This window comes from Rhodnius prolixus, unplaced genomic scaffold (assembly GCF_049639745.1).
Source record: "Rhodnius prolixus isolate KJV_2025 unplaced genomic scaffold, Rpr scaffold_2, whole genome shotgun sequence".
Taxonomy (NCBI): Eukaryota; Metazoa; Arthropoda; class Insecta; order Hemiptera; family Reduviidae; genus Rhodnius; species Rhodnius prolixus.
In genome coordinates, this window is record NW_027411592.1 from 42,312,455 (window position 1) to 42,339,121 (window position 26,667).

General features: G+C 30.6%; 1 protein-coding gene across 1 annotated transcript in view; it reads left to right on the plus strand.

Annotated features, from left to right (window-relative positions):
* The first annotated feature begins 11,906 nt into the window (after positions 1–11,906).
* Positions 11,907–26,667, plus strand: part of LOC141449700 (uncharacterized) — a 377,448-nt gene continuing 362,687 nt past the window's right edge. Inside the window, exon 1 of the mRNA XM_074119357.1 lies at positions 11,907–12,352. The gene's annotated coding sequence lies outside the window, so the exon portion shown is untranslated. The remainder of the gene's footprint in view (positions 12,353–26,667) is intronic.

Below are 26,667 nucleotides of genomic sequence, written 5' to 3' on the forward strand. Positions count from 1 at the left end.
CGTCCAGGTTGTTTTTTATTCTTTAATTACATATATATATTAGTATATTAGATTAATTGCAAAACCGATAAAAATGCATTTGAATGAAATTTGGCAAAACTGGCATCTTCCCCCATCATGTGGGGAAGATGCCAGTTGATGCGGGAGTTGATGCAACAATATCTTAAGATATAAATTGAGAAAGAAAAAATTACAAATTTAATGTTAGGTAAACTTATACTTATACTAGTTTCAAAAAGTTGCATTAGTTTTGCAGATTCAATGATGGACTGGTCACAGAAAATTGGGAAAAGACAACAGTGAAGCTGAAAGTGTTAGACTGAAATTCCTGAATTATGCAGAAAATATTGCTTGCCACCACTTTTTTTTCAATTGAATGTCTTTAGAAATGATAATTTTTGCAGCTATCCTTCTGAGTCTTTCCTAAACATCTTTGGGTTAAAAACTCGAATAGTTGAGATACAAGTAATTTTTCGAAACAAAATTGTAATAATAAATGAACACCGGAGATCCTGAGTAGAACACTTCTTAGGTTTTCTCTTTCTAGCAGTCTTTAAAGCTTGTAAGATGTTGAAGAATGCTGTCTGTAACAAGATAAAACTAAATGTCTGAATGTCAGTATTCAAATGAGAATACTCCCAGTGTAGATGGTCAGACATGACACAACTTTATTCATTTATTGAAAATCTTCCTTATTTTGATATTGCCTCCACGAATTTTTGGTTCCCACCGCTTCAACTGTATGAAATCCTTCTTGTTATGGTCTGTCAAAATCTAACCATAAAGTTTTATTTACCAAAGTCTGAAGAGAATTCAAGTAAGTTGATAAACTTAACCTTATTTTAATTTACCTAGTGCCATAAAATTATTACTAGAATTTATGCAGGTTCTATTTTTTCATTTTCTAGAATTTTTTTTTACTAATGACAGTGTTTTCTTTTTAAACGTCACCGAACACAATTTTTCTATTCACCAGGTATATAAAAGTAACATTTAATATCATGAGACTAATTTTTTTGTCTATTGCAAAACCGTATTCATTTTTAGACGATTCATTTTACTAAAATAAAATAAAGTTCAGGACATAGTCCTAGCATTCATTCTCACATTAACTTTTCAGCAATAGAGCATTCTTCATAATTATTTTTTACTTTGGGATTTTAAAAATGAATTCATGTCCTTTCTTATTTGAAAGCATATTATTAAAAAGACATTTTTTTCTTTTTATTATTCTGCACTCATTTAGATGGTAGAAATGTTTATTCTTTGTTATTTTTTACCAAATAAATGATTTCTTCAGCTAACATCCCTTCTTCCATTTACTTTTAATTCTTAGTATTATAAACTATTCAATAAAAATAATAAGTCGTAGCAGCCACTTCTTTGGAAGAGTTGAAGCGAATTTTGAGGTAGTATAAGTTCATTCAACTTGGAAGTAGTAATAAAAGACAACAATTGGTTCATTCGGTCGAAAACAAAGAATACAGTCAGCCTCAACATCTACTAATATGGAGTTCTTGTCATCTAGAAAGTATCCAAATTAGACTTTATACTTAATAAAATAAAAAGTTCCGAAAATATAGTTATATATGAGCCGTTCACTGCACAACTCAATTGACTCCATAAAACAAATAATGGAGAAATGCGATGAAATAAGGTACATTGTATTTTATAATTCTATTTATAATTTTAATTTAACGTTATCTTTTTACGGCTGCTGCTGAATTTGAGTTGAATTATTGCAACGATTTACATTAGAGCACGGATTAATCAAAATGGCTTCTGAAATAAATTATTAACTATACAATGGTCAAAAATGTTTTGTCGTTTAATGGTGTTAATCTTTACTATTTGGGAAATTTATTATAAATATAAAAATCTATATGACTGAACCAAGTGCTTTGACACATAAATTTAAGATATTCCAAAAAGTGGATTTAATTGATTTGTGCAACGAACGGCCTAAACAATAATATATCTTACATAGTCAGACAAGCTAGTAGTTAAGGATTGAATTTAATAAATTAGAGTAATAATTTTGGTGAATTATCCTTAATTGGCTAAGTGGCCGGGATGTAAATTAACATTTTGCCTCAAAAGTATTTTTTACTTCAAGGAATTCTTGTTTTGTATTCAGAGGAGTGAATGAACACTTAAGTTAAAAGATTTGTTGTCCTGTTACCATGACGGAAACAATCTATTATCTCTTCAAAAAGAAGTTTTAGTTGCACTTTAATTTTCGATTACAGTGTCATCACTCATCAGTATCCGTCATCTTCGATCTATTCCTTCTTCGAGTGCTTCATAAAGAGGTGAAATCATAAATAAGTGGTCCTACCTTGTACTAAAGTTTTAACTAAAGGAAATATTCTAGTCTTTCAAGTGAATTAATAATTAATAGCATTTAATTTTTTTTTTTGGAAAGAGAGCAACCTGTCTCAAGTAATAACTGTCTCCGACTCACTATTTGGAGACTTCTCATAACTTGGAAGGCCCTGATCCTTGCAGGCGATCCCATTTCGAAATCCTATGCTCTTGATCTGGCGGATGATGCAGAATGAGGAATTAATAACCGTGTGCAAAGTTCTTAATTTTTCAAGGATAATATTTTATTCATCTAAATATCTTGACGACCTTAAACAATTCAAAGTGTTTTTCTAAGTGAAATAAGTCTTTTGTTCTAAGTTAACTATTGCCAAAAATAACAATAGAGGCTATAAAATTTAATAAAGAATATTAAAGTTGTTTTTTTTTTTAGATAGAATCATACATACGCCGGAAGCTAATATGAAAACACAATACCATCCAAAAGAATAGACTTCACGTAATCTCGGCAAGGAGACGGTATATGTCAGGCGAACGCACAGGAGCATGACAGAGTTTTTATAAAAAAAAGCCATTCATAAAAAGGAAAAAAAAATCAATAAAGACATTATCCTCACATATAAATATTCCTCATATATAAGGAAATAATTCCTCCTCACAGTCTAAGGACTAAGGAGTAGAGATTATCAGAACTAAATTATTTATGTAAATGTATATTTCTGATGTTAATAAATCTCTCTGTTATTATTATTATTATTATAAGGAAATAATATTTTTATTTACATTTTTTTGTTTTTTGTAACCTGAATCACTGATGCTACTTTTAGTAGAAACAAAACCCGTTATATTCCATCCATATGGCAAATGCAATTGTTTTGGTTGCTCTCTAAAAACAAAACTTAAAAGCTATGTTGCGGCATTTAAGTGGCAAGTTGCCAAAACCTGTTGTCAGCATTAAAGGATAAGCAACTTAGCCGGGCCAAAATTGACATTTTAAAATTATTGTTTGAACAAATGCAAGCGGCACATAATGTGAATAACCTGATTTTGAATATTGTCAAGAAAATCTTTCTTCTAATCAAATGTAAATTTTAGAACTTTATAGTTGCATTTGCCATTATTTGTATTATTTCACTGACATTCTGGAAATAAATATATATGAAAGCAAAAATCATTAAACAAAAAGTGATGCACAAACATATCATAGAGGTACGATATTTCCATTGGAAACGCAATGCAGATAATTTGCACAAAACAATAACTTCTTTTACTTGGTAGACTGAGTAACAAAAAATTAGACTAGATTATCAATTTTTTGAATCAGCTTATTAAACAAATATTTCTACAGTGTTATTTACCTTGTGTCGTACATAAATAACATATTGTATCTATATTTGTGCAGCAAATAAAGCTTGCTAAAACATTGTTGCTCTTTAAAAGTTTGTTCCTGTTTATAAAATATTTGTTGATTCGTTTGTTGTGATGTGTTTTACTGTAAGCTAAATGTTAACAACTAATTGTTCTACCAATCACTACAAATTTAGTAGTATAATATATATGCTACGTCACTGCCCTGAGAAATGAGAATAACTTATTCCCTAGCTTGAAAACTTGGCAAAATATAAAACATTTGTGAATGCAATTGGTAGCATTTTTTCCCTATCTACAGAATCGTCCAATCATTAAATAACAAAACTTGGACAATGATTCTATGTTCATTACTTTCATCAAAAACTTTAATTTTTTTTAATTGAAGACACTATCCGTATTATTATAGAATTAATGGAATCGGTACAAAGCCTTTTACCAGATTGACTAAAGCGGAGTGCCATAAGTTTTATCAAGTTAATTAAATTAAAGTGAAAACATGCAATGGTAAGTTTCGAATGGTGAATTGGAGACATCGACTCTATCCGGTTTTCAGGTGTCCAGTTTCAATCTCACTTGCAACGCAAGTTATATTAGCTGATACATATCTAAAGAAGAATGTTAAGAAAGTGAAGATATATCGTAAAAAGTTAACTCAACTTTTTTTATAAATTTGTGATATTAGATTTCTAGTTTTGTTGTCCACGCACACGGTTTGTCAAGTTCAGTGAATGTAACCAGAAAGCTAGTAATATTCCAGGGAATGTACAACTTTTCTGGTTTGGCTCTCTAGCAGTTGCTCCTTCTATCTAACATATTGTCATTATCTTGTAAAAAATAATAAATAACATTTTATTATATTTTCATTATAGAAATTGAAATGGAATCAAAACTTTCTCTTCTTAAAATTTTATTTAAAACAATAATCTGACTCTAATGAGTAAAGTTCCTAAAATAAAATCGTTTAGAAATTTTTTTGATCTAATCACTTTACTTGAAAATAATAATAAATAGAAGGGAAGAGATTAGCTGTGCGGTAGCGTATTTGATTTCCACCACGAAGATCCCAGGTTCGAATCCAGCTGCTGGTCCTTTAGATTTTCTCTTCCAAGAAACATATTACGGCCCCCTGTCCGGAGATGGACAGTGTTTATCTGTAATGAAAGAACACTGTCCGGAGGCTGGCGGTACACTAAAAAAAACTCCGGGCGCCAATAACCTCTTAAGCGTTAAGACGTGCTCATTAACTAAATTAAATAAAATAATAATAAATTGAACTCTAAAAATTTCTTTTCCGCCTGAAAAGTTTTATAAAAGTACATGAGAAACACTTCTTGTGATGTTACTAACGAAATATCAAATTTGAAGAAAAATGGCTGAACGGAGTTACGATTTCATTGCACAGATTTATTTTTAGTTTTAGAGTTTTTTTTTCCAAAATGGCAATTAAATTGAACAAGTATATTAAGGATTCAATTAACGAGGAATCGGACCAGAACAAAAAACTCTGTCTTTTGCCAACATTACGGTAAATTTTATTATTTTCTTCTTCAGGGTCTAGATGTTACAAATAAAACAAATACGTACAAAAATTTAGAATATTGAACCACATGACTACAAATACAACATATTAATACATGTAGAATTTATTAATTAGAACATATTAATACTGAAATATAGAACAAAATTGTTCTATATTTCATGAGATATTTAAGATTACATTTTGGGACGTGTTCAGATTCGTTTCGAATACGGTGAAATTTCAAACGTTTATATCTCTTTTAATACTTATCAGAATTCTATGATTTCTTTACCGAAATGTAGAAAAAAGTTAGTTGTATCAATGATACAAATTGCAATGTACTGGAGGTAATAGTTAACGAGATAAAGAAGGTAAAATTTGGTGGTTTTCACCTTCGTACAAATTCCAAATGTTTATATCTCCTTTTGTATTCGTTGATTTCAATGATTTTTTTACCAAAATGTAGAGATAATTTAGCTTTAAATGTGGTATAAATGGCGAAGTTTTAGTCATATTATTTCGTGAGATATTTGAGAATAAATTTTGGTACGTTTTCTTGTTTGTTTCGAATTCGGTTAAATTTCAAACGTTTATATCTCTTTTCATATTTATCAAAATTCTATGATTTTTTTACTTTAATGTAGAGAAATGTTAGTTGTATAAATGGTACAAATTGCCATGTTCTAGAGCTGCGTTTCCCAACCTGCGGTACGCGAGTGGCTAGGTAAGCGAATGTCAATAATAGCGAAATAGAAAATTAAAAAAAAAAATTAACCTTAAAAATTTCGTAGAAACCTTTTTTCCTATAATACATAAAACTTATTTTACTTAATAAATTAATTTACAGTAAAGTTGTTAATATGTATAATAATTAGTTTGGTTTGTCTCAAATATACGAGAAAATCGAGAAAATATAATGCACATTTAACATTATCAAAGTGGTCTTTTATGCAGTATTTTCTAAAACCCGAAAAGAAAAATGATAATTGGATTTCAAACCCTTTCTATAAAGAAAATTTAGGAAACGCTACATCATTATCGATAAAAGATAAAGAAAAGTTAATACAATTATCATGTGACAGAACCTAAATGATAACTATGAAAAATCTGCTTAAAAAGAATGATTGTAATGAGTAAGCTCATTTAATTGGTACTTAACAGGTAGTTGAATGCATAAAAGATATTAATATTGCACAAATATAATAATCCTAAAGAAAAACTTTGTAAATTAATAAATAATTTTGAAGTGAAAAATATGTACGCAATTTTTAATTATTTAAAAAAAGTTTTAAGATCTTACAATTTACAACCGGGCTTAGGCCTTGGATTTTATTTAAAGGTTAATAAAAGAAATTTATAGTGCAGTATGTTCGCTAGTCGCCTCCGTCCACGACACCTAATTGGTTGTTGGACGTAAAGCCCGCCTGAAAAAAAAAAAAATTAAAGTTGATAATACGATAATAATAATACTCACATTAATTAAAACTGTCCGGTAGGACAGTTGTATAAGGGTTGACCATCAAAAACTGCACGAAAAAGCGTAACGTTGAAAAACACCTAACTTTGACAATTTTTTTCTCTTTTTCTATAAAAGATAAAATTCCCAAATTTTCTTTAAATCTTACTCCAAACCCTCCTTTATAACTGTAATTTTTTTGCAACCACCCAGATCTAATAGGTTTCGAGAAAAAAGTTGCCGAAAATGAGCAAAAACGGCTTTTTCAAAAAATGTTCTTGTTCTTGTTCTTGTTGTTGTTCTTGTTGTTGTTGTTACCTTTTTTTGTAAACAACGTAGCGCCTAAACGCGCGAACCGATTTTCATGAATGAGGTGTCATTCGATTCGGAATTTTATGTAGATGTGCCTTTTGGGGGTCTCGATGCTGTACATCGAATGGGAGAGGAGTTAGCCCCCTTTATGTATGGCCCCCTCCAAAATTATTATTACTAATTACTCTGTAAATCTTGGCCCGATTTTGATAAAATTTGGTAGGGTGATAGGGTTAGGGCTCCCCTACGTAACATTAAAGCGACGATCAGCTCTTACACTTTTTAAGGGGAAGTATAGCAATCGTTGCAAATTATCGACACGTGAACCGATTTTCATGAATGAAGTGTCATTCGAATCGAAATTTTGTACAGATTTGCACATTAAAAGTCTCGACGCCGTGCCTCATAAGGAGGGGAGTTTGCCCCACCCAAATAAGACCCTTTCTAAAACTATTATTACCAATATTTCTATAACGCTTAGTCCGATTTTGATAAAATTCAGCCCGAATAAGTGGTTAAAGCTCCTCTACGTGGCTGTCAAGTGCCATCTTGCTCTTACACCTACTAAGAGGAAGTACTGCAATCGTTTAAATTATCAATGAGTGAACCGATTTAAATCAATGAATTGTCGTTCGATTAAAAAATCTTTCCTCTTTGCCTTTTAGGGAGAAGTACTGCAATCGTAGTTTATTTTTCTTACTCCTCTTAAAAGGAAGTACTGAAATCGCAGTTTAATTTTGCTATTTACGTACAAATACCTTCCTATGTTATTCAAAACGCTTTTTCAAAAAAATTGTTATTGAGGATGGTTTGGGGGAACGCAACTATAATCATTCTATAAAAAGATCTCTCCAGTGGTAGTTACGGTTCCGACTTAACATCTTATCAGATTATAATGATAGAATTGCTTATTCCAAATTTTAAAAAAATCTGTAAAGAAGATATGTAACTTTGTAAAATAGACAAAAAGGAAAATCTATCCAAAAGGTACAAAAATCTCCTTAACAAAAACTTACAGTTTAAAATGTTAAGTATAAGGGTTGATTAAACGCCAAAAGGTACACAAATCAGCGAGTACCCAACATTTCATTAATACTTCATTAATATTTAAGTAATTCTACTGCATTAATTTTCATTAATAAGTTATTTTTTAGAATTTATTAGATGTCACAGACCCTTATGCTGGCCACTTCATTATAATATTTTTTAGTTATAATTATGATAAATCACATATATACGTACATGCATGTTAAAGTAGAAAAAGACAAAGTTAGAGTAGGCTACTGTCTTGAATTCGTCTTACCGAATTATTCGTGAGCACAAATAATACACAGATAATAACAAGTAGATTATTTAACAACAATTATTCATTTCTCAATTGTAATTTAATTTAGTCCCCCTAATTTTACTTATAGTAAAATCCTGGAATAATTAGCTGTCCTAAAATATGCATATCTTATTTACTTTATATTACATATATACAACATTGTGGTATGAATACCTAGATTGAGAATGTATTTGAAGAAAACTATATTATTTGCGATAAAGCCAGATAATTATTACCTATTATTATAAACGTTTGACTACTACATAAAATAACAATTACTTTAATCGAAGAATGAACTTAAACCGACGATTTTTATTTAAAAATAAATAAATAAATAAAATAAAATCATTGATGTAAGTTTTTTATAAAAAAAAGTTTTGAATTTTTTAGCCTCATTTTTTTTTCTTTTTAACCTGTAATTAATAGTTTGATTATTATAAATAACTAGATATTACAGTCAATCTACAGTGCTACTTGAACATATATTTTGTAGACGAAAATGGCCAGCATAAGGGTCTGTGACATCTAATAAATTCTAAAAAATAACTTATTAATGAAAATTAATGCAGTAGAATTACTTAAATATTAATGAAGTATTAATGAAATGTTGGGTACTCGCTGATTTGTGTACCTTTTGGCGTTTAATCAACCCTTATACTTAACATTTTAAACTGTAAGTTTTTGTTAAGGAGTAATATCGTAATAATAAAATAACACACTCGGAATAACAAAGTTCACGAAATACAATCATTTTTACGAAGTGGTACAATTTAGCATGATGTACTACCAAGTGGTACGCGAGCCAAAAAAGGTTGGGAAATCATAGAATTCTGATAAATATGAAAAGAGATGGTTTAAAACGCTGTTCTAAATTAATGCATTTGTTTTATTTGTAATAACCAGGCCCTGAAGAAGGCAATAAATAAACTTGCCGAAACGTTAGCAAAAGACGGAGTTGTTTTTTTGTTCCGGATCGATTCATCATCGCTAATTGAACCCTTAATATAATTTTTTGTGGTCACCAAAAAGTTAATACAAATTGATATATGAACAAGTATATTATTGAAGTCGATTACTTTTTAGTCAAAAATGTACGTTTAAAACGGAATTTAATTACGCAAGCTGCAGTAAGAGACAGACATATTTGTGTTCACATTAAATTTCTTAACGAATGATTAGTTTGTTTGTAACAGTGTCATGTACAAGGCTGTTACGGAGGTTTATATCTTTAGAATAATGCAAGATTAATGGTATCATTTAACTCTCTTTGCAATCTTAATTTGGTGTTTTTAGTTTATATTTTTTTTTAATAATTCGCCGAAGTATTTGTAAACAGTGAAAACGTTGTAATACTTAAAAAATTTTAAAATCAGCGAACATTTCTGAAATGGATCAAAATTATGTAACGACGAACGGGTGCAGAGTAGAGGTGCATGTGAAGTAGTGATGGGCTATTTGAGCGGACTCGTTCCATTGGAACGAGTCCGATGGTGGAACGAGTTGATTCAAATCCCTATTTTTAAAAAAAGTGATTCCGCCCCGCCCCAAAAAATTTAGGCAAATAAAAATGAAAATGAGGCAGCAGAAGGTTTGGAACGATTAAACATAAGAACAAATGTCACGCAATTTATTATATTATTATATCATTAAATGTTAGCTTTCCCAGTTAATAACAAAACTATATTTCTTTAACACACATTGAGTACTATCCCTAATTTCCAATTGCTCTGATAAATATAAAATTAACAACGTAATACAAATATTAACACAAAAATAGGCTAGTCAAATATAAATTAAAGCAATGCAGTTTTGTCATTATCTAGCTTGACCACTAGAAGACTGGAGTTAACTTACTTCAAGAGTATTCAAGGTAGAGAAACGGAAATGGGTAGGAAATTATTCCATAAAAATTCTAACCCTTCAAAATTATAATTACTCATAATATTTATTAACTAAGAATTGAATATCAAGCTTTTAAAATATTATCTTATTGTTTTACAAAAAGAAAAAGCTGTGTGCTTAATCTTAAACTTAGCGCTGGACACTCTTACTCTCATCTTCATTGGCGTAAGCTTGAACGTGTACATGTCAGCTAGACGGTCAAAGTAAAACTGGGCCAAAATTTAGTATTACCTAACTGGTTTACTTAGTGTAGTATCCCTCCCACTCTATCACCTATTTCACAAACATTCATCGATTGAAAATATTTTTTAGTTAAATATTCGTTTCATTGGAATACAAAAAACATTATAACGCTTTCTTAAGATGATTTGAATTTTTAAAATTTGTTTTTGTCCATTACTCTTATAAAATACGAAGAATTTCAAATAAAATATAATATACAAACACAGAATGATCTAGTGTGCAGGTGGAGTCAGTCGTAGTTTCCATGACAACGGAACCGTTAAACGACTCCGGCCCAGCTCTAGCATTTTCATTGGTTAAATCCACTGGAGTTGGTGGAGTCGAATCCGGAGTGATTTAAATCCTTTTGAAACCGGACTCGTTCCATTTTTTCGTTCACTGAATCTAGCCAATAGAAATTGCTGGAGCTGGAACCGGAGTTGTTTAACGGTTCCATTGCTATGGTAACGAGGACTGACTCCACCTGCATACTAGATCATTGTGTTTGTATATTATATTTTATTTGAAATTCTTCGTATTATATAAGAGTAATGGACAAAAACAAATTTTAAAAATTAAAATCATCTTAAGAAAGCGTTATAATGTTTTTTGTATTCAAATAAAACGAATATTTAACTAAAAATTATTTCCAATCGATGAATGTTTGTGAAATTGGTGATAGAGTGGGAGGGATACTGCAGTAAGTAAACCAATTAGGTAATACTAAATTTTGGCTCAGTGTTACTTTGACTGTCTCACGGTTATGTACACGGTTAAACTTACCCAATGAAGATAAGAATAAGAGTGTCCAGCGCTATGTTAAAGATTAAGCACACAGCTTTTTCTTTTCGTAAGATAATAAGATAATATTTTTAAAGCTTGATATACAAGTCCTAGTAAATAAATATTTCTTTATTTATGAGTAATTATCATTTTGCTTGAAGGGTTAGAATTTTTTTTATGGGAATAATTTCCTACCCATTTCCGTTTCTCTACCTTGGATCCTCTTGAAGCACGTTAACTCCAGTCTTCCAGTGGTCAAGCTAGATAATGACTAAACAGCATTGCTTTAATTTTTATAATTGACTAGTCTATTTTTATGTTAATTTTTGTGTTACGTTGTTAATTTTATATTTATCAGTGCAATTGGAAATTAGGGATAGTACTCAATGTGTGTTAAAGAAATATAGTTTTGTTATTAACTGGGAAAGCTAACATTTAATGATATTTTTTAATAAATTGCGTGACATTTTTACTAATGCATAGGGTAAGTACAGAGACCGGAATCGGTGAACGAGTTGTTGGAATCGATTCCAACCCTGGAACTGATTCAAATCCAACGAGTCCAAAGACGGACTCGTTCTGCCCATCACTAATGTGAAGTGAAGTGGTTGGCGCGCATCAATAACAGGCGGCAAGTGCGGGCGCGCTGAATAGAGGGGAGACATGCGCATACAGTCGTCGTGAATGCCGGCGCTGCGGCCAGTCACTGTCAAGGCGCCGTCCTGTTCTACACTAAATTATAAAAATATATATCTCTTAACTACAAATATAAATACACCTTTTATTCCAATAAATTCAAGTTGTTTCATAAACAATTAAAATTATTTTGGCGCATTATTTTTCAATTTTATTTAACCATTGAACTGTTCATCGAGTAAATCTGTTCTACTGTTCTGTACTGAACGTATTCGCGATGTTATCAAATAACCAGTAAGTGATTGGTTTATTAACAATCAGTCCTATATTTCTCATCAGGTTGTCATAGACTTTTCCTCTACCTGAGAGCAGACTTTGTTTTTTAAGTGAGTGTTGTGACCAAGTGCATTTTTGTTCAACTTGACTTGTATCTGGCGTAAATCTACCTGTAATCAGCAACGAATAACAACCCACTTGGATATTTGGGACATTAAATATGGTGCGTCTTAATGTTTATATTTTATTCTAATTTGTAATTTAACTGCCTAGAGATTACGTTAACTGATAAGGAGGTGTTAATGTTAGTAAATAGTGAATGAACAGCACTCTTGCCACAACATTCTATCTCACCGGCCTGACTGAATCGATATTAAAGCAGTTTGCTTTATCGCTAAATATAAATTGGGTATTTCTCTGCAAGTTTTATCGTTACTTTTTATTTACTTAAATACCCCTAATTATTATTTTTTTCCAAAAATCCTTAAATATCCCCAAATACAACAAATATTCCTTATATTTCATTTCAATTGCATTGTAAAAGTATTCGCACAGTTCTAAATATCTTTATCTCCTTTTCTTTGGCGCTTTTGCCGAACATTAATGAGAAATTAACTAATACACTAATTGTTTTCAATGAACCCTCTCCCTTTTTGTTGTTTACTAAATGCAATTAGTTGTATCATTTAAAAAAAAACATCAGCCAAAACCTCTCGAAAATATTAGCATTATGATAAAATCTCAAAACCCCAATTTTCTTTTTTGGCAGACTGATAAACAAGCAGGGTCACAATATGGCGCAATATAGGGCGAACGTAAACAACCCTTTTATAAGGGACTTCACAACCTCCCCTACCTCAGCTATCTCTTCCTGCATCTTCAGTTTTTAACCCTAGCAACTCCTCCAGTTCTGACGGTAGTATTTCTACCTCCTACTGCTCTCTTTCTACCTAGTTCGGCTGCTTCTGGAGATAAATCTGAAAAATTCTTTCTCTCTCAAGGGACATAGACATATATACACACTCATACTTCTACGCTTCCTACGTGTTATATAATCAATATTTACAAACAAATAAATAAATAAATTTTTGGTTTATTTTGTTTATCCTAAAATTTGTGACTACTGAATGAAGTAGTATAGTGTATTGAATATCTTTTATTAACAGATTTATTTATTTTAATGGAAAAGTTTGGCGATTCATTTCATTATTTATTATTATTATTATTATATTTAAGAAAAAATACATTCTTCTTCGTGGGTATTATGTTTTTCAAACAAAAAATAATGCTTGCCCATGGAGTGAATATTATATTTTCCTCACTCTTTAATTTTGAGGAAACATGTATTATTTGAGGAGTTACTTAACACTCGAGTTAAATATTATATTTTTTCTGCAACCATTAGATTTATTAACTAAAAAAATTAAAAATTTCATTTTTACAGTCTACAAAAAGTAATTTATTTATTATAAACATTTATTGTTATATTACAATTATTTACATTACTTATTACATTTTCTGCTGTCTCTTTTATTGATGGTGGAGTGTTTTCTAAACAGACTTCACTAGAATCCATTTTAAATTTCTATAAGGTAACACTATAACCTTTTTAACTGTTATAATTAAAAATATCTATTATTTATTAAAGTATTATTTTTATTTCTATATTCCTTCAATTTTTATTTTATTTTTTAATATTCGTTTTTTAATTATTTAGTTACGTTAAATAAGCTTATTAAAGTTTTACAGAAAATATTTATGTTAATAACAAAACTTCTTATATCAAGGAAGCAAAATAAAGTTTTTCCACTCACATTTACATTTTTCTGCAACCATGTAGGAATGTTCTCATTACTCAATTAAAATCAGCTGTGTAATGCCCAACTTGACCTCACTAGTGGGGAAAAATTCCCATTAGTGTCACTTTCCTCACTAATGAGTGAAAAAACTTTATGTGCTTCCTTGATATAAGAAGTTTTGTTATTAACATAAATATATTCTGTAAAACTTTAATAAGCTTATTTAAATTTATTTTATCTAAATAATTAAAAAACGAATATTAAAAAAATAAAATAAAAATTGAAAGGAATATAGAAATAAAAATAATACTTTAATAAATAATTAGATATTTTTAATTATAACAGTTAAAAAGGTTATAGTGTTACCTTATAGAAATTTAAAATGGATTCTAGTGATTCCTGTTAAGTTTTTTTTTTTTTTTTTTTTTTTTTTTTAGTTAATATCCCTAATGGTTGCAGAAAAAATATAATATTTAACTCGAGTGTAAAGTATTAAAGTATCGCTTCGCTCGCTCGTGCGTGCAAACCCTGTCTCGTGTGAGGAAAAAGTACTACTTTCCACACTTGTTAAATAAATAACTATTATCATTAAAAAAATTTGTTTTCTTATCATCGCTCGTATTGATTCCTTTCCTTTTGAAAGAAGTGGTAGTTAAGGATTACCTTTTGAAAAGGTAATTTAGGATTATTTCTTCATTTGAGGGGGGGGAATGTTGCTAAGATTTTGAATTTGTTTAGTTAGTAACGTGTCCAGTAAACAGTTGCTATGATTTGCATAAACCTCGTCAAAATATGAGATTATTGTGAGGGAATAGCAGCAGCTTTTGGTTAGTATTGCTCCCGTTTTATCTTAAAGTTGCATTCAGTTGTCTTTCCCCCCCCCTAGTAAATGTGAATTATGAAACAAAATGTAAGACGATCACCCAGGTATGTACAGGAATTTCCGAATTGAATAGTCTTAAAACTTTAATAAAGAACATATTTTGTCCATTCGCAATGGATCAAATTATACAGCCATGTTTCGTCAACATCCTTCTACTTCTTCTACAAGAAGTATTTTTTCTGTTATCGTGTATTAGATTTTATTAATTCCATTTTTATTGGAAGCAGAGATTTAGCCAAATCCTCGAAAACAACTGACGATTTTCTATAACATTGCCCTCTCGAATTTTACTTGTTTTGTGTATAGGTGGCTAAAAAAAAGACGCATCTAAAGGTGGACAAAATAGAAATAGAGATTAGAATATCACCATAATTTGCATTCCTGTTTGTTCCATCGTCGATCGCGTCTGTCAGTGAGGGTTTTCAACGAAATTCACGAACAGGAAAAGTGACCAATATTTTCTTTTTTGTCTTTTATCCACTTCATAACACCCAATATTGGTCTTAGAACTATTCCTCTGTAGCTAGCTACTGGATTCACAAGAATTTCTGTCTTTTATTTGAAACATTTACAGAGCTACAACTTTTTGTCTGAAGTGTTGATCCTGTACTGTATTATACAAGGTGTTCATTTTAAGACGGCTCAAATGCATTTCATGCTTAAACGGTTAATCTGAGCAAAAAATGGTAGAGGGAAAAATTTGTAGCCCGTCACCACTAGTTTCAGAATATGTGACTTGATTTTAGATTCCTGCCTGCGTACGCGGCGCGACCAACAGTGAGGGTTTACGGTTGACCCCCATTTTCATATACACAGTTTTAAAGAGTATAAAAAGTTATGAAAGAAACCGGAAACCTCAATTCGATATCTTCAAAATTAAAGGTGCTAGGTCATTTCAAAATCTGGTATTTATTAATCATATATCAATTTTTTAACTTGTTATCAAAGAGAAAGAAGAGCGCGCGATAGGTCATTTTTATGTATTTTTTCATCCCCTTTCTTCTGAAAGTATTGCCAAGGCAGTAAAGCTAGTAGTTTTCTTACTATAGAGAAAATAAGTCGCTTTCCGAGTGATTTTTCTTAAAAAAATCAAATGTAAAGAGCTTTAGATCTTCTCAAGCATACACAAAATGGCTAAAAATTAATTTTACATGTGTTACAAACAAGAAGATTTAATAATTATTTGGTAATTTTGGGAGAGTTATATCTTTCATGTAAAGGATCAAACTTATTCCTTAATTTATCAAATAATGCACTTTACTCAACTTGTGAAGCATTTGAGCCGTCTTAAAATGAACACCCTGTATAATACTACCAGTCATACAATGTTAAGCAATAGATACAGCTGGAATTTTAATTTTAAAAGGAAGAAAAGTTAAAGGCAATTGTGGTGAAGAGGTTCTTTAAATCTTGGGAACTTTATCACGAACTGCTTCACCGATTGGACAGTTATTTGAAACATTTTTCTGCACTTAAAAAATGAATCGACTAGAATTCTTACAGTTTAAAGTTACTGCACTTTTTAAAATGTGGGAATTTGATAAACGGGTTGTAAAAAAACCAATGACATTTTTTATTGCATTTGCACATTTCTTTCGTTGCTTTTTAGTTTAACTTTCAATGATGGTTTTTATCAAAAAGAGCAAAATTAACAAAACTGTATCAGTTCGATTCTATTGGCTGTTTTAATGATGAAATATTCAAATGTTCTGCAATTAATAACTGTATTAGGGAAGTATTTACCTAAGCATCTCAGTCCAAGCATGAACATCATCTACAGGGAATGGTAAAAACCATTTGAGTTCAGCTTATCCACTAGCAGAACTTTTTGCTCCCAATACATTTGATTTCCTACTCATAGTTGCTTGCACTTGTGCATATTTTAGATGGCTACATTCTATGAACCAATATGTTTTTTACAGCTGACTTAAGACTGCATCTTATTTATCGCTACAGCTCGACTATTTTAATGTATTTTAAATAATTTTTTAGACGTTCACAACTAAACAAAAAAAGTATTACAAGTGAAATAGGAAAACATGTGCATCCTTTTTATTGAATGATGCCACTGCCTTAGTGGGAGAACTCTCCATTAAATCTTCAGATTAGTGGTTGATGGCCTTTTAGGGAAGATGGTCGTGATGTAAGCTGCGTTTTACTATGTGAATGAGCAGCTTATAAGGATGGTTAGATGTAGATTCATGGATTTTTCTTATTCATATGCGGTTTTCATTAGTAATTCATTGTGTAAATGTAATTTCGAAGTCAATATGAAAGATTCAATTTGAAACAAGGAGCCTAGCGCTGGCACTTTTTCTGAGTTCTGTTGACAGGAAGATTGGTTTACGACACCAAGTTGAAATGCTTCTAATCCTCAAAGGAATTTAATAGCGGGTTACATAGTCTTTTGCTTTCAAGCGATTGTCGAAAACAATTTTTAATTAAATTACTATTAAAAGATGTTTTTTGCTAGAAAAAAAATATATTGAAAACTACATTGAAGATCAATAAGACAATAATGAAAATTGCCTTGCAGAAGTACGCGCGGTCTATGCCAGTGACCTTAGAGGCACGTCTTTTGCTTCACCGTTACTGAAGATTCTTCGAAATCAGAAGGTTTTTAAACAGAGATTTCTTTTCATTTTTTTAAATCCTGCAAAGTGGATTTTACTTCGATTTCATCCTTTTGAAACCTTTTTATTGAACTTTTTTTTTCATTTAATAATGTTTTGTTAAAATTAATATTGTAATGATTTTACCTGTAAAAGTTTTTCATTACTTATTTATTTAAATGAAGTTATTATTGTACGTTTCTTTCAGTATAGACTTTTGGAAATGATTATCTCTCATCGTAACCTCTCTCTAAATAAAATTTTAAGTGTCAGCGATCTGGTTGCAAATGGAAATGAATGATTCATTACAGTTTGCTTAACAATTACGAATCGCCAAGCTAGTTTTAAAGTGTTGATCTAGATCGAACTTGCTTACAAATTATTTGTTCGTATTTATTCTTTCTAATACGTATGTTACATATTTTTGACGTATTTCAAATTGCTTGTTACTTTTATCTAATCTTTAATTTGTTTAGTTGATTCTATAGTTAAACACTTTTACTGTAACCATATAATTATGTATTCAATTAACAGTAAAGAAAACAGTTGCGCTTAACAAAATCGAGCGCAGAAAGCGGACAGCAGTATTGAACTACTTAATTAAACTAGATCCTCGCTACCATGGGTTAGCAAGCTGTTAATGACAGAGTTATGGACAAGAGCTGAAAAAAATTATTAATGGAAGTGAAACACAAAATGAAGTTACTATTTTCTCATTGCATACCTTAAGAAATGACCTAGGCTTCACTTCCTTGCGAACTTTCATTTACTTTGGAATATAAAGTAAGGCTGCACTTGTCAATAAATAACTTTATTGAATCACAGTACTGCCAATTTTTTACTCATGCTTTCCAGTTAATCGAAACTAATTTTATAAATATCGTTTTCAAAATAAAGCCAACTAGGTGTTACTTCGGCACCGCATGTTAGCTCTGTCTTGCTGGTCAGCAGACCTTAACTTCATTCAACTTGAAGTCTCTTAACATAAACATTCACGATTTCAATAAAAATTCTTTGAATTGAGTAAAATAGTTTTTATTTTTAAAATACTAATATATGTAGATTCTTTAGTCGTATTCTTCGATTAGTTATTATTTACTTTACAACAATTTTATATTTTTTTAGTGTTGAAAGTATTATTTTGATTTTTCGTAAGACAAAATCATTTTAAATTTTAGATTTACTTAAACATTTAAAAATTTTTGTCATTGCGCATCTATAAATTATTTAAATAAAAAACAAATTAGAATAATTTGTCTACTTCAATTAGATTAAGATACAAGACTGTGTCTTGAAGGGCCAGAGATGTGTCAAGGGCGTGTACACTCCTAAGACAAGCCCTAAATTAGAATCCCACTAACCCTTACTCATCAGCACAGGCTATTCATAACTCTGAGGTTTAAGAATAACACAATCACATCTTTAATTTTATTTCTTAATTTTACTTTTTTAATTAAAAGTTTGTTTTAAAATTTGATACCGTTACAAATGCGTACTTATTTGGTCTTGACCAATAGGACAAGAGGTACAACTATTCGAAATATGAAGGAAAATGCCCAAACTATATTAACTTATATCTCCTTAATGAAAACAGCTAGAAAGCAAGAATTTTGTACAATTGTAAAGGTAAACGAGTACTATAATCGTATGTATTTCCGCTGAGATTAAGCCAATAGAACCGGAGATTCAACATGTCGAAATTGAATTGTAATTTAGATGGGACAACGACAACAAGATTTGGACCAAGCAAAACGATCACAGAATCTCTTGTGATAGTTGCAATAATTTAAAAACCACTAACTCAGGTTTTCGTTTTCTAAAAATATTACAAATCTGTACCATTCGTTCGACTTCTATTTTCGAGCAATTATTAGAAAAATTGTTATTGTATTGTATATAAATATTCAGACAATGAATATGTCCTGGAATTTGTTGCCATTTTTTTAGGGCAATGGAATTTTGGTTTCATTAGTTTCAACCAGTTGAACTTGCTGGTTTCATTATCTGATAGTATCATAATTTGTTGGACTATTTCATTAACAGCCTTCCACTTCACTTAGTAAGTACAATCGTTTTTTGGGGGGTCTAAACCAGCAGATCGGTGAATATCCAAGAAATAATTTGTGGTGTAGTTGTTAAAGCTTCTTAAACGTGCTTGCGTAGAGACAAAAACCGAGGCTCATTTAAAATGTATGAACTGAAACGTTTGGAACAGATTTATTCCTTCAACTTTTTCAAAATTATGTAAAATTTTTTTGATATCATGTTGATTATAAATTTTATTCTAGATTGAATTTTCTTTCATATTCTCTTAAGAAAATTGATTCACCATCTTTCTAAATTAATATTTGGACTTGAAGACATTACTTATATACTGATCAAAGAAGTGAAAATCAAGAAGGCAGTATTTACCTTTTCAAATTGTTGAAACGAGGGAACTTTTTGACGTGATCTTTTTTCATTTTAAAATAATAAAGTTAGATTAAACTTAAACGCTAACCGATCTAAGTTTATTTGGACTTTTATTTTTTTTTAGTTACACAGGCTCCCTTTAACTGATGAAATTGATTATTATTGTTTCAGTAAACTTTAAAGCGGAATTAAAAAAAAAGAAGAAAAAGTATTAAAAACATACGGACCGTCTTAGTATGTTTCTATATTTGGTTCTCCTTTAATGTGGTTCATTTTTAGTTGTAATTTGGAAATTTACCAAATTTTTTAAGGAATGTGTATGTTTTTTTCTTTTTTAATTTATTTATTTTACAATTTACAAATTCTTTTAGCTAGAAATTTTAAGTTGTAGAAATCTTTCACTCAAATTTGTATTAAAACCAATTTATAAATCAAAGGCTGTCAGTATAGTTAATACTATTTATTTCTAGGTACTGAAAACCAGTTTTTGGGTGATTTCAATAAAAATAATATAATTAAAAATATCTTGTTCTTTTTGGTACAAATAAAGGCTGCATTTTTGACATAATTAGCGAATGTAGTTAGTTGACAGTTTGTGCAAAGGGCCGTTTCGAATTTGTTTTGTTTTCTTCAGTGCTCTTTTCCACTATACTAATTGGTGGAATCGAGTACATAGAATCAAAAGTAAAAATAAAAAAATATTGATATTTTAAGGAAAAGATTAGCTTAGTGGTTTTTGAACGGTTTCTGTCCCAGAAGCTCTTTGCCTCGAGAGATAAAAACAGTATCAGAAATGGAATTTTATTTATCATTTATTGAAATTTTATAATTTCTCGCTTCAATGTTTTCACGTTCTCAATCACCTGTGGTTCTCAAATTTTGGAAACTGAATGTTCACACATAGGTGTCAGCATGCCACGTTTCCTCTCCTCCCGTGGGACTCCTGTTCTCCTGACTTCTTCAATAACTATCTGCTTCCTGGCACAGACCTGGTACATTACCTTGGGTGATTCATGTTAATGAACGATTATTATGGAACTCACATAAGAAAAAATTAGTTAAAGCATGCCAGAAGAAAAAGAATAAATATTTATTATAATAAATATGTACAATACATAAAATAAATAAAGAAGTATAAATGTATAAAAACATTTCAACCTTCTTAACTAAGTGAAGTAAGAGAAAAGTTAGGTGAGGAGGATTGGAATGCAGGGAAAAAGGAGGAAAAACCTGCAGCTGAAGCATGCCAAACTTCTTTAACGCCTTCTTGGACAAAGATCTAAACTAGCGATGGAGCTAAAAAGACTAATTCACAACTCTGTAATTAAACCTATGTAAACCTTAGTTTTATTATTATTATTATTATTATTTTATGTTACTCTACCAAATAGATGTATTCCTGTATTTTCAGAACCTTCTGGGAAGGTCCCATTGTTGTTTTGAGACAAATCTGGGATATTAACTGCTCAGTTTTTTTAAACCCCGTTCTTTAGTTGGGAATCTATATTTTGGAAAGTATTTTTTAGGAATTATGGGTAATATATAGTATATGAGTTGAATTTTTTTAACTTTTATAAATGAGGGAAGATTATGCATGAGTTCAAAGGAGAAAAGAAGACCCAGGAGAAATGCGCTATCTGATTTAGACCCAATCAGAAATATTTTTTTAAAAAAAGTAAAGCATATTTTTTTCAGGCGGGGCTATACGTCCAACTAATTAGGTGTTGTGGACGGAGCCGTCTAGCAAACATACTTTACTATAAATTTCTCATATTAACCATTAAATAAAATCCAAGGCCCAAGACCGGGGGAATCGAACCCAGTACCACAGTACATATTAGCTTTGCAGGTCTCGCCTCTAACCGCCCGGCTACCGTGGATCTTTCAGTATTAAGATTACAACCGAAATCCTCCCTATCTTATATTTGTACGCTAAGCACTTTGAGCTTTAGTTATTAGACTGTTTCTGAAGTAGAATAACTTCTGTGATAAAAGGCCATAAGAGTTGAATACAAAAGTTTTTGTTATAAAACACATTTCTAGACCACATCGTGTCACCTATTCTTCATCTTGTTTTATAATCAATTCTGATTTCACAACATTAGCCATAAATAATGTTATAGTCTACAGATTATTAATAAAAACTTCCGTTCTATTGCTTCTAACTAGATCAGGTGAGATGAAGTCTTATTTAGAAATCAGGTTAACCTAAGTTTGACTTCTATTTCTAATTGAAGAATAATGTTGGATGAAGAGGTCAGTAAATGTACCTTTTTTTTTTAGTGCAGTTTTTGAACGGTATTAAGATCATCACGAACGGGTGAATGGGTCAGTGAAAGGCAGCGAGCGAATGATTTATTAAACAGTTCAAAAATATAGACAGGAATAATCAGATACAGTCGAAGTAGAGTAATTACTTTGTGCAGTTCTTATATACTATGCATGTATCAGACTTTGATTTAAAAAAAAAACAAAATATTGATTTAGTGATTTAGAATCTGTTATAAATGTATACAAAAAGTAAATATGGTGATGATGTAAATGGCGCGTAAAGAGCAGTAGGAGAGCAACTACCTATCGATAGCACGTTTGTGCCGTTGAAAGGAGCATCAAACTGTCGTAACGAATAAGTTTTGATAGGGATGTGTGTACTGTACAGCCGTATGTTCTAGGCTGAAACCCATAACTGGCCGAAATGAGCAACATAATACCATTTCTGAATCTATCGAGTTTACCCAAGAAAGAATACAAAACAGATATTTTTCAGTTCTTTATAGAAAATCTCAATTAGTTAATATCAATTCCATCCATTTAAGATGTAGTTTTAGGAATACCCACAGTTCATTGCAATAAAATAAACCAAAACTAAAGAGCCCCATTATTCATTTTCAAAATAATGTTGACTGGCAATCTGATTTAAAGAAAGACAAGCTGCTTCTTTTTAATCAAATTATGTGAGAATTAGTTTATATATTTCTTGTAAACATAGACCTAACACGCGAAATTAAAAATTAATTAAGCAAATCATTTAATTAAGAAAGTACATAATTATATTACTAACTGGGCGATTATTTCTGTGAAGCTTCTGATAATTAATAATGAAAACAATTACTTTTTTATGAAGATTAATGCGTACAAATGGAGCTCAGAGCAACGTGTAGTATAATAAGGTTATTCGTAAATTATGTTGATAGCATTAAAACACTATTTTGTATAGTAATCTTTTGATCTTTATCTTCTAAATACAACATGTACTTCCTTGATATGACTGCCTGAGAATAATTCAGTTTTGTTTTAAATATTAAATATATTAGGTGTAGAAATTACTCTTAGGCGCCTTGATAACTATTGGAGACTTCACTGCAAAGCTAAGGTGTAGTGAGTTCGATTTCCAGTCTTGTCGTAATTTCTTGTGTATAATTGTATTGTGAACACTGTATTTGACATCAGTCTCGAGTTTAGCAAAAGGAATGGAAAGCTTGGAAAAGTGTATTTCTTAACTTATTCTTCCTCTTACTAGAGTTGTAAAAATAAAAGTGGATTTCCACCATTTTCTGTTCCATTACTATCCATTATATTGAGTGGTGCCCCAACTTAGACCGCGATCTTAAAACGGCTCGTTGGCAATTTTTATTTGGTTAGTGATCCTTTTTTATTTTAAATAATATTTTAATTACTCCCTAATAATAGCAAAAAATAAGAAATACTATTTTGTCAAAATGGCTACAGACGTTTTAGTTCCAAAAAACTTTAACAATTATTAAGGTATTAAATCATATCATAAACGGTGTAGATTTTATGAACTGAGAGAGTCAATTAAACGCTCAATTACGGATTTTGGTCTCTAGTGTGTTTCTCTTTTCTTAAAAAAGCAGGATAATTGAGCTTTCTAAAGGTGAAGTTTTTTGACAAACTTTTGAGTTGAGGAGCTAACAGGAAATAATTAAAATCTAAAACTCATAAAAAATTAAAATATTTTGTTTAATAGCATTTTTGGTTGATTACTTTATGGAGATCAATAATTTTAATCAATTGCTCACGGTTTTTCTCTCGTTGCAGACAACACTCTTCTGCATCAGGGCAGAACAAAGAAGCTCTTAGCGAGAGAAAGTCTAATCAAATTTTTAAACAAAGAATTTGCAAATTCGTTAAGTGAAAAGCAAGTTTTTGGAATCTTTAATATTAAATTGGCGTATTTTTACAGCATGCTGCTAATCTAAATATTTTACTGTATAATTCTTTTCATTTAGTAATGTTATTGCTTTAAAACTGATTTCTGTATCTTTAGAGATCAAATTTAAATGACTTTAATTGAAAAACTTATAGAATTCTATCAATAGCTATTTCATTAACCTTTGTGATTTTTCATTTATATTTATTGAATCAGCAAAATCTTAATTTTTAAGGGAGCTGCTGTATATTTTGTGGAATTGCAGGATTTTATTTCTTTTTGCTGAGTTACATTTAGGAAATTTCCAGTCGTGAGAATTAATGTTTTTATGTACTGCTCGTTGTGTAAACGAACTACATTTTTTTATAATTTAGCACCTATTTGAAAATTAATGATGAATAACAAAAACAAATTATGGAGGCTTAATTATTTTATCTTATTAAAACTCATTAAAATTGATGGAAAATTGACCATCGTCTCTTTCTACTTTTTAAGGCGATGCCAAATCAGGTTCGGGCAAATATTTAGCCAAGTACAAACCTTAAAAATGTTCTTAGAATGATTTGGATGACTGGTGATGATGAGTGAGGTTGTGTGGAACATTTGTTTGAAGGCGGGCGAATAATCCAAGAATAATCATTAATAAGGATGAATCCGGCTTAACATATAATCATGATCATCAAAAGTAGTTCTACGGTAAACATATATAATTACTATTAATAAATCCGATTTTAAAGTACACATCACTTTGTCGAAGAGAGTATAGATTTGATTTAGATAATAAGTCAAAAAGAACTAGTTGATCTTTCCCTTCATAACAAAGAAACTTTTGAAATCAAATTTAATTGTTAATTTAGAAATGTTTTGACGTTATAATTTGCCAACGATCAAGTTGTATGTAAGTTCCACTTAGTGCAGACAGTTGAATACATAACTAATGATGAACTGGAAGAACGTCTGTCTGATGGTGGAAAAAAAGAGGCCATCCTGAAGTGTATAAATGATTGGCCTTGCCTTCTATTATGTCGTCGGCGCAATAGTCATTTTGTGCGGACATCTGAAATTACCTACCTTTTTTTTTACTATTCTCAATTCTGTTCATCAGATAGTTATCTCACTATTAATATTACTATCATAGTACAAAAATATAAGTTTTCAAGTTGCCAACTGTTTTTGTCTGCCTCTGAGGATTAATAATATCCTGTAATTTTCTGTTCCTCTAATTTATAGTTTTGTTTGTTCGTTCCTTTTTGATTCTGTACAAAATAAATACTTTTTAAGCCATTGATTTAAAGATTTAACGAATTCAACCAATATTTTGAAAAAAAATAATAAAGCTGATAATGTTATAATAATTTATACCATTTGTTCTGTTTTTAAAGCTCCCATTACGTCAAAAAAACATTACTTCATTAAAAAGATATTTTTATTTGCTTAAATCAAAGGTATTAACCTATTTCATTTGGAATTTCATTATGTGCCTTCGCAATGCTTGGAACAATGACATCTTAACCATTAAAGCAGATTTAAATAGTCTTTTCAGTAAGAGATAAGATTTTATCAATATTGCTGTAAATGTTTTAATGACGTCTGAGATTCCTTATTGTTATTAGCTTTATTGTAAAGCTAGCTTGAAAAACATAGAACGATGTTAATCTAATTATGCTTAGTGATAGAAATATCTATTATTTCTTACCCGGCGCATCGACAGCTTGGTCGTTAGCGCCATCTCGTTACATAAAATCCTCTCATAGTCGGATGGCACCTCCTCCTTCCTCGTTGCATCCTTTACAGCTTCCATTGGGAAGTAGTGTGGAGCCGAGGGTCAATGGAGCACATCCTCCCTCGTCAACCCTTTGACCATCGACTCCAGTCAACGGAGGGGAGAGATTTACTGACATGTTGGCATCATCCTTTCTGTTCTTGTACTCGCATGTTTTGGGTAGACCACATAATGAAGGGCTAATCTCTTGAGCTAAATAAGTAAATAATCCATCCACCTAATCTATTTGATTCACTATTAATAGGGACGAAGTACTTTGCTTAAATCTCCTTCACCCCAGATAAAAAACCTAAATAGACTAGAAACATAAACCTAAAAACCTTACACAAAAAACAACTCGCATCCAATAGCTTCATTCAACATAATAAATTTATAAATATCTATTGTTCAGTGATCAATTTAATTACTGTAAGTTGACCAATTTTAAATGGTTTGGCCGTTACATTTTGCCACCATGTTACAAAAGAATCGTTAGTTCGTAATTACTATTGCTGGAGCACTTAACAGCGTTTATTCTCTAGATTGTAGAGAGTACAGTGACAACTTTAATAATAACTAGACGGTGTGTGTTAACTACCTGGTGAGAAACTTAGGACTTTCAGAGCATGAACAAGTCCCGCCCCAGATCCGTTACGTCATCATACTTCACCGATATCATTCTACCGAAACATAAATCTTTAACTGTTAATACCACCTGTACGTTTATAGCATTTCTTTTATTTTCTCACTGTTATTTATTAATTTCCTTGTTATAATTAACGTTTTTTGTTGTAATCTATTTCATTAAATCATAATATTAACGTTTAAAGTAAAAATTATTATTTAAAAAGTCGAAGGAAAATGCAATTGTGGGAATTATTGAAATGGCTTAGTTTGCT